Here is a 13,642-nt window from a genome sequence, read left to right as displayed (position 1 = left end):
CTCAAGATGAGGCTTTAGAAAGAGAAAGTCAGTCATTCCATTTAGAAGGTACACTAAGATAAGGCTTCAGAAAGAGTGGGTCATTCCAATTAGAACCTACTCTAAGGCTTTGGAAAGAGCGAATCATTCCAGTTACAACCTAATCAAGATAAGGCTTTGTAAAGAGCGAGCCATTCCAATTAGAACCTACTCCAAGATAAGGCTTGGGAAAGCGTGAATCATTCCATTTAGAACATACTCAAGATAAGGCTTCAGAAAGAGTTAGTCACTCCAGTTAGAACCTACCCCAAGATAAGGCTTCAAAAAAAGTGAGTCATTCCAGTTAGAGCCTACTCCAAGATAAGGCTTTGGAAAGAGCAAGCCATTCCATTTAGAACCTACTCGAGATAAGGCTTCGGAAAGAGGGGGACATTCCATTAGAACCTACTCGAAGATAAGGCTTCTGAAAAGCGAGTCATTCCCATAGAACCTATTCAAGAGAAGGCTTCAAGAAAGAGCGAATAATTCCAGTTAGAATTTAATCAAGATAAGGCTTCGGAAAGAGCAAGTCATTCCAGTTAAAACCTACTTAAGGTATGGCTTTGGAAAGAATGCGTCATTCCAGTTAGAACCTACTCAAGATAAGGCTTTGGAAAGAGCAAGTCATTCCAGTTAAAACCTACTCAAGATAAGGCTTCGGAAAGAGCGAGTCATTCCAACTAGAACATACTCAAGATAAGGCTTGGAAAGAGCGAGTCATTGCAATTAGAACCTTCTCGAGACGAGGCTTCGGAAAAGTGAATCATTCCAGTTAGAACCTACTCAAGATAAGGCTTCAGAAAAAGCAAATCATTCCAATTAGAACCTACTCAAGATAAGGCTACGTTAAGAGCAAGTCATTGAAATTAGAACATTCTCAAGGTAAGGCTTTGGAAAAAGTGAATCATTCCAGTTAGAACCTGCTCAAGATAAGGCTTCAGAGAGAGTGAATCATTCCAGTTAGAACCTACTCTGAGATAAGGCTTCAGAAAAAAAGAGCAAGTCATTCCAATTAGAACCTACTGTGAGATAAGGCTTTGGAAAGAGTGAGTCATTCCAATTAGAACCTACTCCAAAATAAGGCCTCAGAGAGAGTGAGTCTTTCTAATTAGAACCTACTCCAAGATAACTTCAGAAAAAATGAGTCATTCCAGTTAGAACCTACTCTAAGATAAAGTTCTGGAAAGAGTGATTCATTCCAATTAGAACCTACTCCAAGATAAGGCTTTGAAAGAGTGAGTCATTCCAATTTGAACGTGCTCCGAGATAAGGCTTTGGGAACAGTGAGTCATTCCAATTAGAATCTACTCCGAGATAAGGCTTTGAAAAGAGCAAGTCATTCCAATTACAACCTACTCTGAGATAAGGGTTTGTAAAGAGGGAGTCATTCCAATTAGAACATACTCCGATATCAGGCTTTGGAATAAGTGATTCATTCCAATTAGAATCTACTCCAAGATAAGGCTTTGGAAAGAGCAAGTCATTCCAATTACAACCTACTCTGAGATAAGGCTTCGGAAAGAATGAGTCATTCCAGCTAGAACATACTCCAAGATAAGGCTTTGGAAAGAGTGAGTCATTCCAATTACAACCTACTCTGAGATAAGGGTTTGTAAAGAGGGAGTCATTCCAATTAGAACATACTCCGAGATAAGGCTTTGGAATAAGTGATTCATTCCAATTAGAATCTACTCCAAGATAAGGCTTTGGAAAGAGCAAGTCATTCAAATTACAACCTACTCTGAGATAAGGCTTCGGAAAGAATGAGTCATTCCAGTTAGAACATACTCCAAGATAAGGCTTTGGAAAGAGTTAGTCATTCCAATTACAACCTACTCTGAGATAAGGGTTTGTAAAGAGGGAGTCATTCCAATTAGAACCTACTTCAAGATAAGGCTTTGGAAAGAGTGAGTATTTCCAATTAGAACCTACTCCAAGATAAGGCTTTGGAAAGAGCAAGTCATTCCAATTAGAACCTACTCCGAGATACGGCTTTGGAAAGAGCAAGTCATTCCAATTAGAACCTACTTCAAGATAAGGCTTTGGAAAGAGCAAGTCATTCCAATTACAACCTACTCGGTGATAAGGGTTTGTAAAGAGGGAGTCATTCCAATTAGAACCTACTCCGTGATAAGGCTTTAGAAAGAGTGAGTCATTCCAACCTACTGCAAGATAAGGCTTTGGACAGAGCAAGTCATTCCAGTTACAACCTACTCTGAGATAAGGGTTTGTAAAGAGGGAGTCATTAAAATTAGAACCTACTCCGAGATAAGGCTTTGGAAAGAGTGAGTCATTCCAATTAGAACCTACTCCAAGATAAGACTGGAAAGAGCAAGTCATTCCAGGTAGAACTTACTCCAAGATAAGGCTTCGAAAGAGTGAGTCATTCTAGTTAGAACCTACTCCAAGATAAGGTTTTGGAAAGAGTGAGTCATTCCAATTACAACCTACTCCAAGATAAGGTTTTGGAAAGAATGAGTCATTCCTATTAGAACCCACTCCAAGATAAGGCTCCGGAAATGACCAAACCTCTGGGAGAAACATCTGTGATTCTTCTTTGAGTGACACAATCAAACTCTTATGCATACATCTTCACTCATTTCTTTTTTTTTATTACGCATTGCCCTGGAAACTGGTTAGATTTAATAATTTGGCGGCTATGTTGTGCTGTCAACTTTTCCGAAAAATATTTATAATATTCAAATGCCGTTGTGTTTATTGAAACATGAAGACATCTTGAATTTAAATATTTCTTACTATAAAATCTATGAAGTAGTCAAATCTGGAGTACTTTCTCAAAATCTTGGCTCTTTAATATTATTGTTCTGTCTCGAGATAAATAGTGTTGGTGTACTGTAAGAAATGTATTGTTTTTCGTCTCTTACTGCCAGGTGTCCCAAAGCGTTCATCAAGATCAGCGTCGTTGGACCTGAAGGTGGATGGATATCTATCTGTTATCACCTTTCTTAATCTGATCGTCACCTCGTCGCCACCCAGTCAACAGCAGTAGAGGATCTTTCTTTAAACTCATTCAAGGTCTTTGGAGCATAATGTTATTTACTTTTGAACTCTGGGTGATTATATGAAGAAATATAAAGGTGAGTACTCATGCATCTAATGCTTTTTAATGCTGTGCCGCCACACACTCACAAAATGACAATCACGGCTGTTAGACTATTTCAGGCACCTGTTTAATCAATTCATTGGGCCTACAGAAGAATTTGCCCTCACAGTACAAGCTGTAATGAAATACGCATATAAAATCGGCCCATGGCAGCGAATAGGATATACTTTTCTTCATACGTTCAGAGACATGAAATTAATCAGAAGTTTACCAAATTATACATCATTGGAAAACTAAAACTTTGAGCTTCCCAAGAGAGTTTAACACTTCCTTACATACAAACTGGTCAGCATGAGGAAGTGATGTTGTGTGTTTGCGATTTTTCAGTAAGGAAAATAAACCACTTCATTTGGCTTATGATGACATTAATTAATTATAATCGCTCTTTCAAAGCGTATCAAGGTGTTAAAGGAAAAGAAAAAGCGATTTAGTGTCTTATAATAACTACTGTTTTATTCTCTTGCAGAATTCAGGAAGCATCCAGGCCAGACACTGTGGCCCCTCAACATTTGAGACAAAAATAGCCCGACCGAATCCTTCTTGGATGACCTGCTATGCAGTTCCTCATCTTACCCACAGCCAGTTTTACAACTGTAAGCCGCATGGGAAGGGCTTCGTCTTGTCTGACGATTTATATTGTCGACGCAGCCAAAAGCACCAGGAATTTGTGCCCAGTAGTCGGCACACAACGCGCTGGACCACAGTGATCGGTTTGCCAAGCACAGGCAGCTAAGCCCCGGGAGGTAGATCAAGCGTCCATTCACCACGTTCTATACTCTTATCATTGCCTACATCTGCATTTCGTCACTTGCATTATTGTCGTTGTCAGTGCAGATGACGCCATCTCCGGTGGCAAGTTCGTCATCACTAGAGTCAAATAAATCATCATCATAATCATGACAAAGCTTAAACACTGTTTCAATTTGTCTTCCATTGAAAATTACTGCTATAATCTGAAATAACATTCATACTGTCATTACCTGTAAAATAATCTTTCAACACCAGGCACACACACACACACACACACACACACACACATATATATATATATATATATATATATATATATATATATATATATATATATATATATATATATATATATATATATATATATATATATATATATAAGAGAGAGAGAGAGAGAGAGAGAGAGAGAGAGAGAGAGAGAGAGAGAGAGAGAGAGAGAGAGAGCCAAGACGGAGAAGGGCAAAGAAAACCGAGGGATTTCCTTTGACTTAGCTTCTGGATATAAAAAAGGAAATAGTAATAATAATGAATATGAAAGAAGGAAAGTGATGATGGAGGGGTGATTTGGGGCTTTGTGTTTTGCATAAATAGAAATGGGAATGTGTGCGCCCCAGCTCACAGGTTAGCATTGCTACTCCTACAGCAGTGATTCTGCTCTTTGTCTCTCTGTAGCCCGGATAAATGGGAGGGTCAAGAAGGGCATTCGGCCGTGAAACCTCTGCCAAAACAAGTCATCAAATGAGTCATTCAGTGAGTGTTACGGATTTGCACGTGGAAAGTACTCGACTAAAACAGCCGCCCTGGCCATGGATTAAGCTGGGAAGACGATATATCTATATATCTATTTGTCTGTCGATCTCCACACACACACACACACACACACACACACACACACACACACACACACACACACATATATATATATATATATATATATATATATATATATATATATATATATATATATATATATATATATATATATATATATATATATATATATATATATATATATATAATGGTCCCATCTTTCAGAGACCAGGAGGTTCAAAGGCAAAAACAAGCAATTGGGCTGGAATGACTGACAAAAGCTGACAAGCAAAGGAGGAACAGAACAAAACCACAAAACACAGCCTTAAGATTAATTTATTATATACAAAATAATATACATTAAGTACAAGTGAGTCAGGTCCGCTTAACAAAATACTCAAATAAACATTATACATAATGAATTAATAGCAATGGCAGCAACAGTAAAAACCCAATTAAACAGTTTAAACTCAATAAACAATTCATAAGCAGCAAAAAAATATCATAAATAAAACCACAGCATAAATGCAAAATCAGTAAAATAAATGTTACAGTAAACAAAACTCGGCAGCATAATACAAAAACAGCATCATAAATAGTGAAAAAGCTGTAAAATAAAAATGACAACAAATGCAAAGTTTGGCAGCATAATGCATGATACAGTAATATTAAAATAAATACAAAAGACATACACAGTCACAAACAGACAAACTCCTAAGAGTTGTTGAGACAGTCACCACTGTCAACGAGGATGCAGCCAAACACAAGAACACAATCGATGCATTGAGACAGCCACTGGCTGCGTAACAGTAACACATCCATGAAACAGATGACCCCGATCGAGTCGTCGAGACAGCCATTTGCTGTCGAAGGAACAAATCCTCACATGGATGACCAACAACAGTTGAGCCATCGAAATACCATTTGCTGCTGAAATAACAAATCCTCACATAGATGACCAACAACAGTTGAGCCATCGAAATGCCAATTGCTGCTGAAACAATAAATCCTCATACAGATGACCAACAATGGTTGAGCCATCGAAACTCCATTTGCTGCTTAGGTACTACTCCTCTGCTGCCCTGGACCTGACTGATGCTGTCAAAGTCGCCGAGACAAACGTCAACTCCTTCCACAAAGAAAAAATAAACTTAAAAATAAGGTGGCAACAACCCACCAAGGGAACAATCGACAACTGATTGTCCCATGAAACAACCACTAAGCCTGACATTATATATATATATATATATATATATATATATATATATATATATATATATATATATATATATATATATATATATATATATATATATATATATATATATGTCTGCATAGAATCTGCTAGTTACTTTTTACCAGACACGTATGTAATTGTAATAACCACAATGTCCTCTTCACTTCTCGAATTCTTCACACTGATAAAACTGCTACTGGGAAAATTGCCATTGTGAAAATTGCCACTGGGAAAATTCCCCATCTAGGAATAGAGTATCACCGGGAATACTGCTATCCATTGACGTACTTAAAAACACATCAAATGTGATTGCATTTAATTGATAACAGTTAACAAAAATGTGGGTGACAAAAAAAAACACAATAAAAAGACAATAGTTTATCTCAAAATAAACATGTTAAAAAGACACGGTAAAGAGCACAATTTACAACCACAAGCAATAAATAAATAAAAGATTAGAATGGGACTTCTTCATTTAAAAATATGCAAATTATAAGCAATAGAACGTAAATACTTAATCTTGTCATCATAGGCACTATAGTCCGGCATTCAAGTTTTTGTGCTGCATCTTTTTCGGAAGTGCATTACCTCGTTCAAACTGAATTCGCTTAACTGTTGCTAGGTGTTCCTCATCTCTGAGTCGGTCAATTAATCTCCGGATGTTGGGATGGAAGAGTTACTTACAGATTTATTCAAGACATTATGAAATGCTTCCGCGTTGTTGTCAGTGTGGGCTAAAGAATTTACAACGTTCCAAAAACTGACTGGAAATGTGGGTGCAGCTCTTGGTCTGTTATTCTGCCTTCCTCTCTCAATTCCGAATATGTAGATTCGAAATAAGCTAAAAATTCCTGCGGTGTCGTATCATCATCTCAGAGGTCTTCAAAAACCCCAGTAACATCCTGGCTTGGCACAAAGGCAATGGCAGAAAAAGGCACATTTTCAGAGAAAAATCGCTGTCGTTGTAGTATTCTTGTCTAAACCCAAGGTCAACCACTTTCCTTTATAATGATTGTCAAAAATGCAAGAAACACCCATTAAGAGGAAGATTGGAGAAAACAGCCATTGTTCCATTGATAGAAACCTTTTCAAAATCAGTTGTTATATTTTCAGGTTCTTCTTTACTTACAAGTTCAATAATTTTGTCATAAAAACTTCTGCATAGGCTATTAATTCAGTTTTATTTGGTAACAGAGCAGACACGGGTGATGCTCAGTTTATCTTTTACACATGAATGATAAAAAGCTGATGGTAAATTTCTGGAGCCACTTTAAAAGTGCCATCAATTGCCCAATTTTTTAACCGTTTCAGTTCTTGTATACCCGCATCAGATGCAAATATTAGAATGCGATCCTCATCGTTAATACCCGAATCGTATTGAAGGAAAGTTTTCCGAGAGTCTATGGCCGTAAATTCAGGCGGTATTGCATATCCCACCCTTCCAGATGGCACTGATGGAAATCCTGAAATCTTTTGTCCCCACTTATGTTGTGAGAGCGAGGTGTAAGGTTACAACTGATTTATTCATCTAAAATTCACACAAATCAAAAAACCTTGCGGGCTGTAACGTAGTCCCAACCTTTGACAGGTAGGGAAAAAGGGATTAACTATAGGCCTCTGTGTTTCTTCACATAGGCAAACATACAGTTATACAAGTTTAAAACATATGGCTGTGAAATATATGTACATAGCTGAATGAATGGTATTCTGATACATAGACTGGTACAATATCAAGAAGGTGACTGTAACATCGTCAGAAACATTCGTTGAAAACATCATCTCAAGATATTGTGTTTATTTCTGACCCCGTGTCAACCGCATGGTTCGCTTGCGGTGCTTTCTCTGAGGCACGCTGTGAATCATTGGCAGGTAGGCCATTTGGTTGAACACGTGTGCCTACAGTACTCCCCCCTCAGGAGAAAGCCTATGTCTGTTGGCTGGTGCCCGGCATATAGGCTGGTTTCAATTGGTCGATCAAAACCCACATTCTTCCATTAACCATCATCTGGAATATTTTTGGTCGTCGTTGAAGAATTCGGTGTGGGCTGGAGTTATGCTGGGGAGAGGGGGGGGGGGGTTTGTGTGCATCAACCCTGATGAATGCGTACTTTATGTTCATTAAGCCTACAGAGACAAAAATTTTTCTGTCCGCTTGGTATGTCATTTTTGCCGGCAACGATTTCTCTATTGCTTTTCTTGTTTCAGATGTCGTCGTTGGGCTTTTGTTTTCTGGGAACACGTCCGCTGGTAATGTCAATGCTTGGCTGTCGAGGATCGTCTGAGGATGTGCTGAATGCTTCATGTGTCATCATTCTTAATCCCAACAGGACCCATGATAGTTCTTTCATCCAACTGCCTCCCTGACATCTGGCAGTTAGAGAGGCTTTTAGGCTAATGATCTATGTAGCCTGTCAATAATTCCATTTGCTTTGGGGTTGAAGGCGGAGGTGTGCATTATCTTGGTTCCCAAACTGTCGGCGAGGGCATTCCACAGGACGGAGGTAAAGTTTGCACCTCTGTCACTGGTGATGATCTGGGGAATGCTGTGCCCACTGACCCAGTCATTAAAGGCTTTAAAGCAGCTTTCCGCCGTCTGTTGTCAGATGAGAGATTGCTTCTGGCTATCTTGTATTCCTATCTATTATCGTGAATAGACACTTGTACCCCTCTGATGGGGGTAGGGGTCCCACTATGTCAATGTGAATGTGGGCAAGGTGGCGGCATGTCGTCTTGTATTCTTCTATCCCACTCTCGGTGTGCCTCATAATTTTTGAAGCATGGCATGGGATGCATTGTCTTGCCCACGTCTTGATGTCCTTTCTCATGCCCCACCAGACATACCACTCTGCTATCATTCTGGCAGCGGATCGGCCTGATGGGTGGGATAGGTTGTGGGCAAGGCCAAAAGCTTTCTTCCTTAAACCCTCTGGCAAGTAAGAGCGTGGGCATCCCGTACTCATCTCGCAGGTGATGGCTGCTGTTCCTTTGTTGATCGACAGGTTACTCCATTTGAGGGCAGGATTTATCTGCTGCAGTTGTTGCAGTCCCTTGTCCTCATTCTGTGCTTCTGCTATCTTGGGATATGGGACCCAAGCTGGACAGTGTTGGCGCAGTTTCTGGATAGGGCGTCCACCACGGTGTTTGATGAGTCCTTCAGGTACTTGATTGTGCAGGAGTTTTCTGCTATCGTTGACAGGTGTAGTTGTTGAAGCTCTGACCATGCATCTGCTACTTTCGTGACGCAGTGGATGAGGGGTTGGTGGTCTGTCTGGACCACGAATTCTCGTCCTTCGAGCATGTGGTGGAAGTGTGGAACTACTTTGTAGACTGCCAGAAGTTCTCTGTCGAACGTCGAGTATTTCTGCTCTGCTGTCATTAGCTTTTTGTTGTAGAAAGCTAACAGGCAGTGACCATCATCTGTGTCCTGTTCAAGTACAGCACTCATCTCCGTGTTGCTTGCATCGGTTGTCAATGTGAGGGATCTGTTGGGGAGAGGAAATATTAGTGTTGTTGCATTTGTCATTGGTTCTTTTGCTAACCTAAATGCATTGTCTTGTTCACTTGCCCAAGTTAACTGTTTTTTATTTCCCTTCAAACACTGATATATGGGGCTCATGATTTTAGCTATATTAGGAATGAATCAGTGGTAGTAGTTTATGAGTCCTGAGAACTCTTGTACCGTTTTCACTGTTGTTGGTTTGGGGAATTTTGTTAGTGCTTTGATTTTTTCAGGTAGTGGTTTTATGCCATCTTGGCTCACTAAATGTCCTAAAACATTGACTGTTTTTTTTCCCCATTTGCACTTGTCTTCTCGCACTATTAACTCGTTTTCTTTTAGTCTTTTTAACACTTCTCTTACACGTTTGAAATGCTGCTTCAGGTTCGGGCTGAATATTAGTATACCACTCACGTATACTACACAGAATGGATGGTACCTGAATATCTTGTCCCTCAATCTTTGGAACGTTGCCCCTGAGTTGCAGAGGCCGAAACAGCTGTAGTTGAATGTGTAGGTGCCAAAGGGGGTGATGATTGCCGTCTTTTCGGCATCCTCTTTCACTACCGGTACTTGAAAATACCCTTTCAGCAGATCGATTTTGGTGAATATTCTTGCTCCACTCATTTTCATATTAGGTAGTGTGTATCTGTCTGGTTTTGTCTTGACATTCAACAGCCGGTAATCTCCGCAGGGGCGCCATGTTCCATCTGCTTTTGGCACCATTTGCAGTGGTGATGCCCACGGACTGGATCCTTTCTGGCATATTCCGGCTTCTTCCATTTCCTTGAAAACTTTCTTTGCGTGGGAAAGTTTTCCCAGTGCCAGCTGCCTGAATTCTGAGTGTATCGGGGGACCTTCTGTCTGGATGTGATGCTCTATTCTGTGCTTTGCTGGTTTGATGAGGTCGTGCTTGAGGTTGTCCTTGAATACATCCTCATATTCCCGCAACAAATCTCTCATTTCTGCTGGTGGGACCTTTAGTGTGACAGGGCAAACTCTCTGCTTCTCATTTGTTGTTGAAGTTATTGTGCATCCCCTGGGCTGCTGGGGAGATGAATTATTTGTGGATCTCGTGGCTAGTTCCTTTCTTGCTACATCGACTAGGAGTTTATGCGCCGTTAGGAAATCTGCTCATAACAACACCATCGTTACGTCTGCCGTTATGAAGGATCAGTCCTAGTCTTGTCCATTGAATTTGACTTTCATCTCCCGCCTCCCGTACATGGTTAATGGGGCTCCCCTGGCTGTGGAGACCTGCAGGTTGGGGGGTGGGGCGTGGTTCATTCGCTCTGCTGGTCTTGCTGGGATAAAAGACCTGCAGGCTCCGGTATCTACCAAGAATTCCATGTTGGTTCTTTCATCCCTAATGAAGAGGCACGTCTCTGTCTGTCTCTCATACCTGATAGAAAGACAGCGGTGGGCAGGCACGATTACTCTTACGAGGCAACCTGTCTGCCCCCGCTGACATTAGTATGGTTGGGTCGCTTCTGCAAACCTACTGGGTGTTTTTTTAAATTATGCAGCCTTTGTCGCACTTCCTCGCTTTACCCCAAATCTCCAATGGAAGAAACAGACTCCTTCCAGGGGTTCCTGTCTTCTTTGTGATTGTTTTCCCTTGGGAAGATGTTTCTTGTAGACGGGATCGGCTGGTTTGTTATCATTGCTGCTTCCTTCGCTGTCGGATGAACACTTGACACTACATGCTGCTGATACCAGCTGCAAGGGGTCTGCTGATTTATGTACTGTATGGACCTCGTCGACCATGACCAAAAATTCTTCTATGGGCATGGTGGAGGCTCTCCGCATTGGGGCTACTGTCTGGTGGGATAATTTGGTGAGGAATACTTCCCTTACCAGATCCAAGGATGGCTCGGATTCCCTGCCTCTGGATGGTAGGGTGATGAGTCATCCCAGCTGCTTATTCACGTGCGAAGGCCTCTTGTCACCTATTGGTGTCCTTAGGTGGCTCAGGAACTTCTCTGCTCTCTGGGCTGGCTGCATGCTGAAGGATGACTTCAGCTGGTCCTTAAGGATGTCATATATTACTTGGGTGTTTAGTTCCTTGAGCCATGCTGCTACTTGTTCAATACATCGTCCAGCAGGAATTTGAGGACTGCATCTGCTTTCAATGTCGATGAGGTGATCTTCTTTGTGTGGAAAATCGTTTCCGCCCTAAAAAACCATGCTTCTGTGCGATGGGGCGTGAAGGGTGGCAATCACATAGAGGCTGCTGCAAGGCTCTCACTGATGGTGTAGGGTTCGTTGGCGTGATTGGTTATCTCTTCGTCGGCTTCCTCAGGTTGCTCCGGGGTCACCAGTGTGAGTGAGACATAAGCGAAAGCATAGGTCAGGTTACAACTGACTTGTTCATCTAAAATTCACACAAGTCAAAAACCCTTGTGGGTCGCAACATAGTCCCAACCCTTGACAGGTAAGGAAAAAGGGATTAACTATAGGCCTCTGTGTTTCTTCACAGAGGTAAACATACAATTATACAAGTGTAAAACATATGGCTGTGAAATATATGTACACAGCTGAGTGAATGGTGTTCTGATACATAGACTGGTGCAATATTAAGGTGACTATAACATCGCCAGAAACATTCGCTGAAAACACCATCTCAAGATTTTGTGATTTCTTCTGACCTCGTGTCAACCGGTGCTTTCTCCGAGCAGTAGCTTGAGATGCTGTTGCTAGGATGTGACTTGATTGTCAGGGTGTTTTCACTCTGGATTTTAAAAACTCCTGGGCAACTTTTGCATCTATCTGATCTTTCGTTGATGAATGGGTATGTTTGTTCATATGTTTCAGAACTTCAGAGTCATCGATCGACGTTTTTGTATGAAGTCTCGTCTTGCAGTTTATTCTTTTCCATTGGGTACACGTCCAATTTACAACTATACCATCCTTATTTGTACTGTGTTTATGATACGTAGGCCTATACTGTGGCTCGCCAACGATCATGTCATTGCCTCGTTCACTCTTGATTATAGAAAGCATTCTGGGCTGAAGTTGGCAGAAATACAAATTTTTTAAAATATTTGAAGTTGTTATTAACTCCATTAAATGAGAGGTGACAGAATAGCAGTTTGTAGATATAAAGAGATGTTATAACACTTGCTAAATGGGAAATTAGAAATTTTGTTAATAATCATAGTTTCAAAAACACTTTCGCAGTTTGTAAAGATAAACCGTTATTATAACAGTCAGTAACATGAGAAAATTTGGAGCGATAAACAAATGTTAAAAGTCAGGAACATGAGGCAATTAATTTCCCCAGTGACGATATTTCTAGATGAGCAATTTTTCTAGTAGCAATTTTCCCAATGACAATTTTCCCAGTGGCAGTTTTCCCAGTGGTAATTGTCTGCGCACAATGTTAGGTCCCTCACTTTCCCACCCCCTACCACATACCTTGAACACCAAAAATCGATATCTGGATCTCCAGAATTAGAGATTTTTAGTGGGATACCTCTAACGCTAGGGTTTCATCCTGGTCGGTTGAATATTTCCAGACTTATGTAAGGGCCAAAGTCGGGTTTTTGGGTACTTCGGGTGGCTGGTCTTTACTGACTGCCAGCTTTTGTATTGGTTGACAATTAGAGAGGTTGGACAGCAAGATGGAAGACATGAAGCAGGAATGCATATAAAGTAAAAAGCTAAATATTGGATGCAAAGGGTTGCTGCAAATAATCGAATTGGATTTACCATTAACAGTCAGTCATATTTTGAAATTAAGTAAATTGTGTATTTGTGAGTTAAAGTTTATATTCAAACGGAAATTCCATAAACAAACGTTTGATCTGACAATGAATAAATGTCTATTATGAGTTCTATCAAACTGATATACGATTCTTCAACATTCGTTATCCTTAGAGAGTTCCTATACCTGTACCTTATTTATAATTTACAAAATCCCATGTACACACACACACACACATATATATATATATATATATATATATATATATATATATATATATATATATATATATATATATATATATATATATATATATATATATATATATATATATTCTTATGCTGTGGTTTTCATAATGCAGTAATCTCTCCTTAGTCATTGTGTGTATTGTCGTATACTGTATAGTTTTGTGTTCAGATGTGCAGATTCCATAGAGAGTTAGCTTAAAATTAATGTGTTTAAACCCTGTATGGTTTATAAGAAGGAAGATATATGGAGTGG

The sequence above is a fragment of the Macrobrachium rosenbergii genome, chromosome 56, assembly GCF_040412425.1.
Source record: "Macrobrachium rosenbergii isolate ZJJX-2024 chromosome 56, ASM4041242v1, whole genome shotgun sequence".
NCBI lineage: Eukaryota > Metazoa > Arthropoda > Malacostraca > Decapoda > Palaemonidae > Macrobrachium > Macrobrachium rosenbergii.
This window is presented reverse-complemented; position numbering follows the sequence as displayed.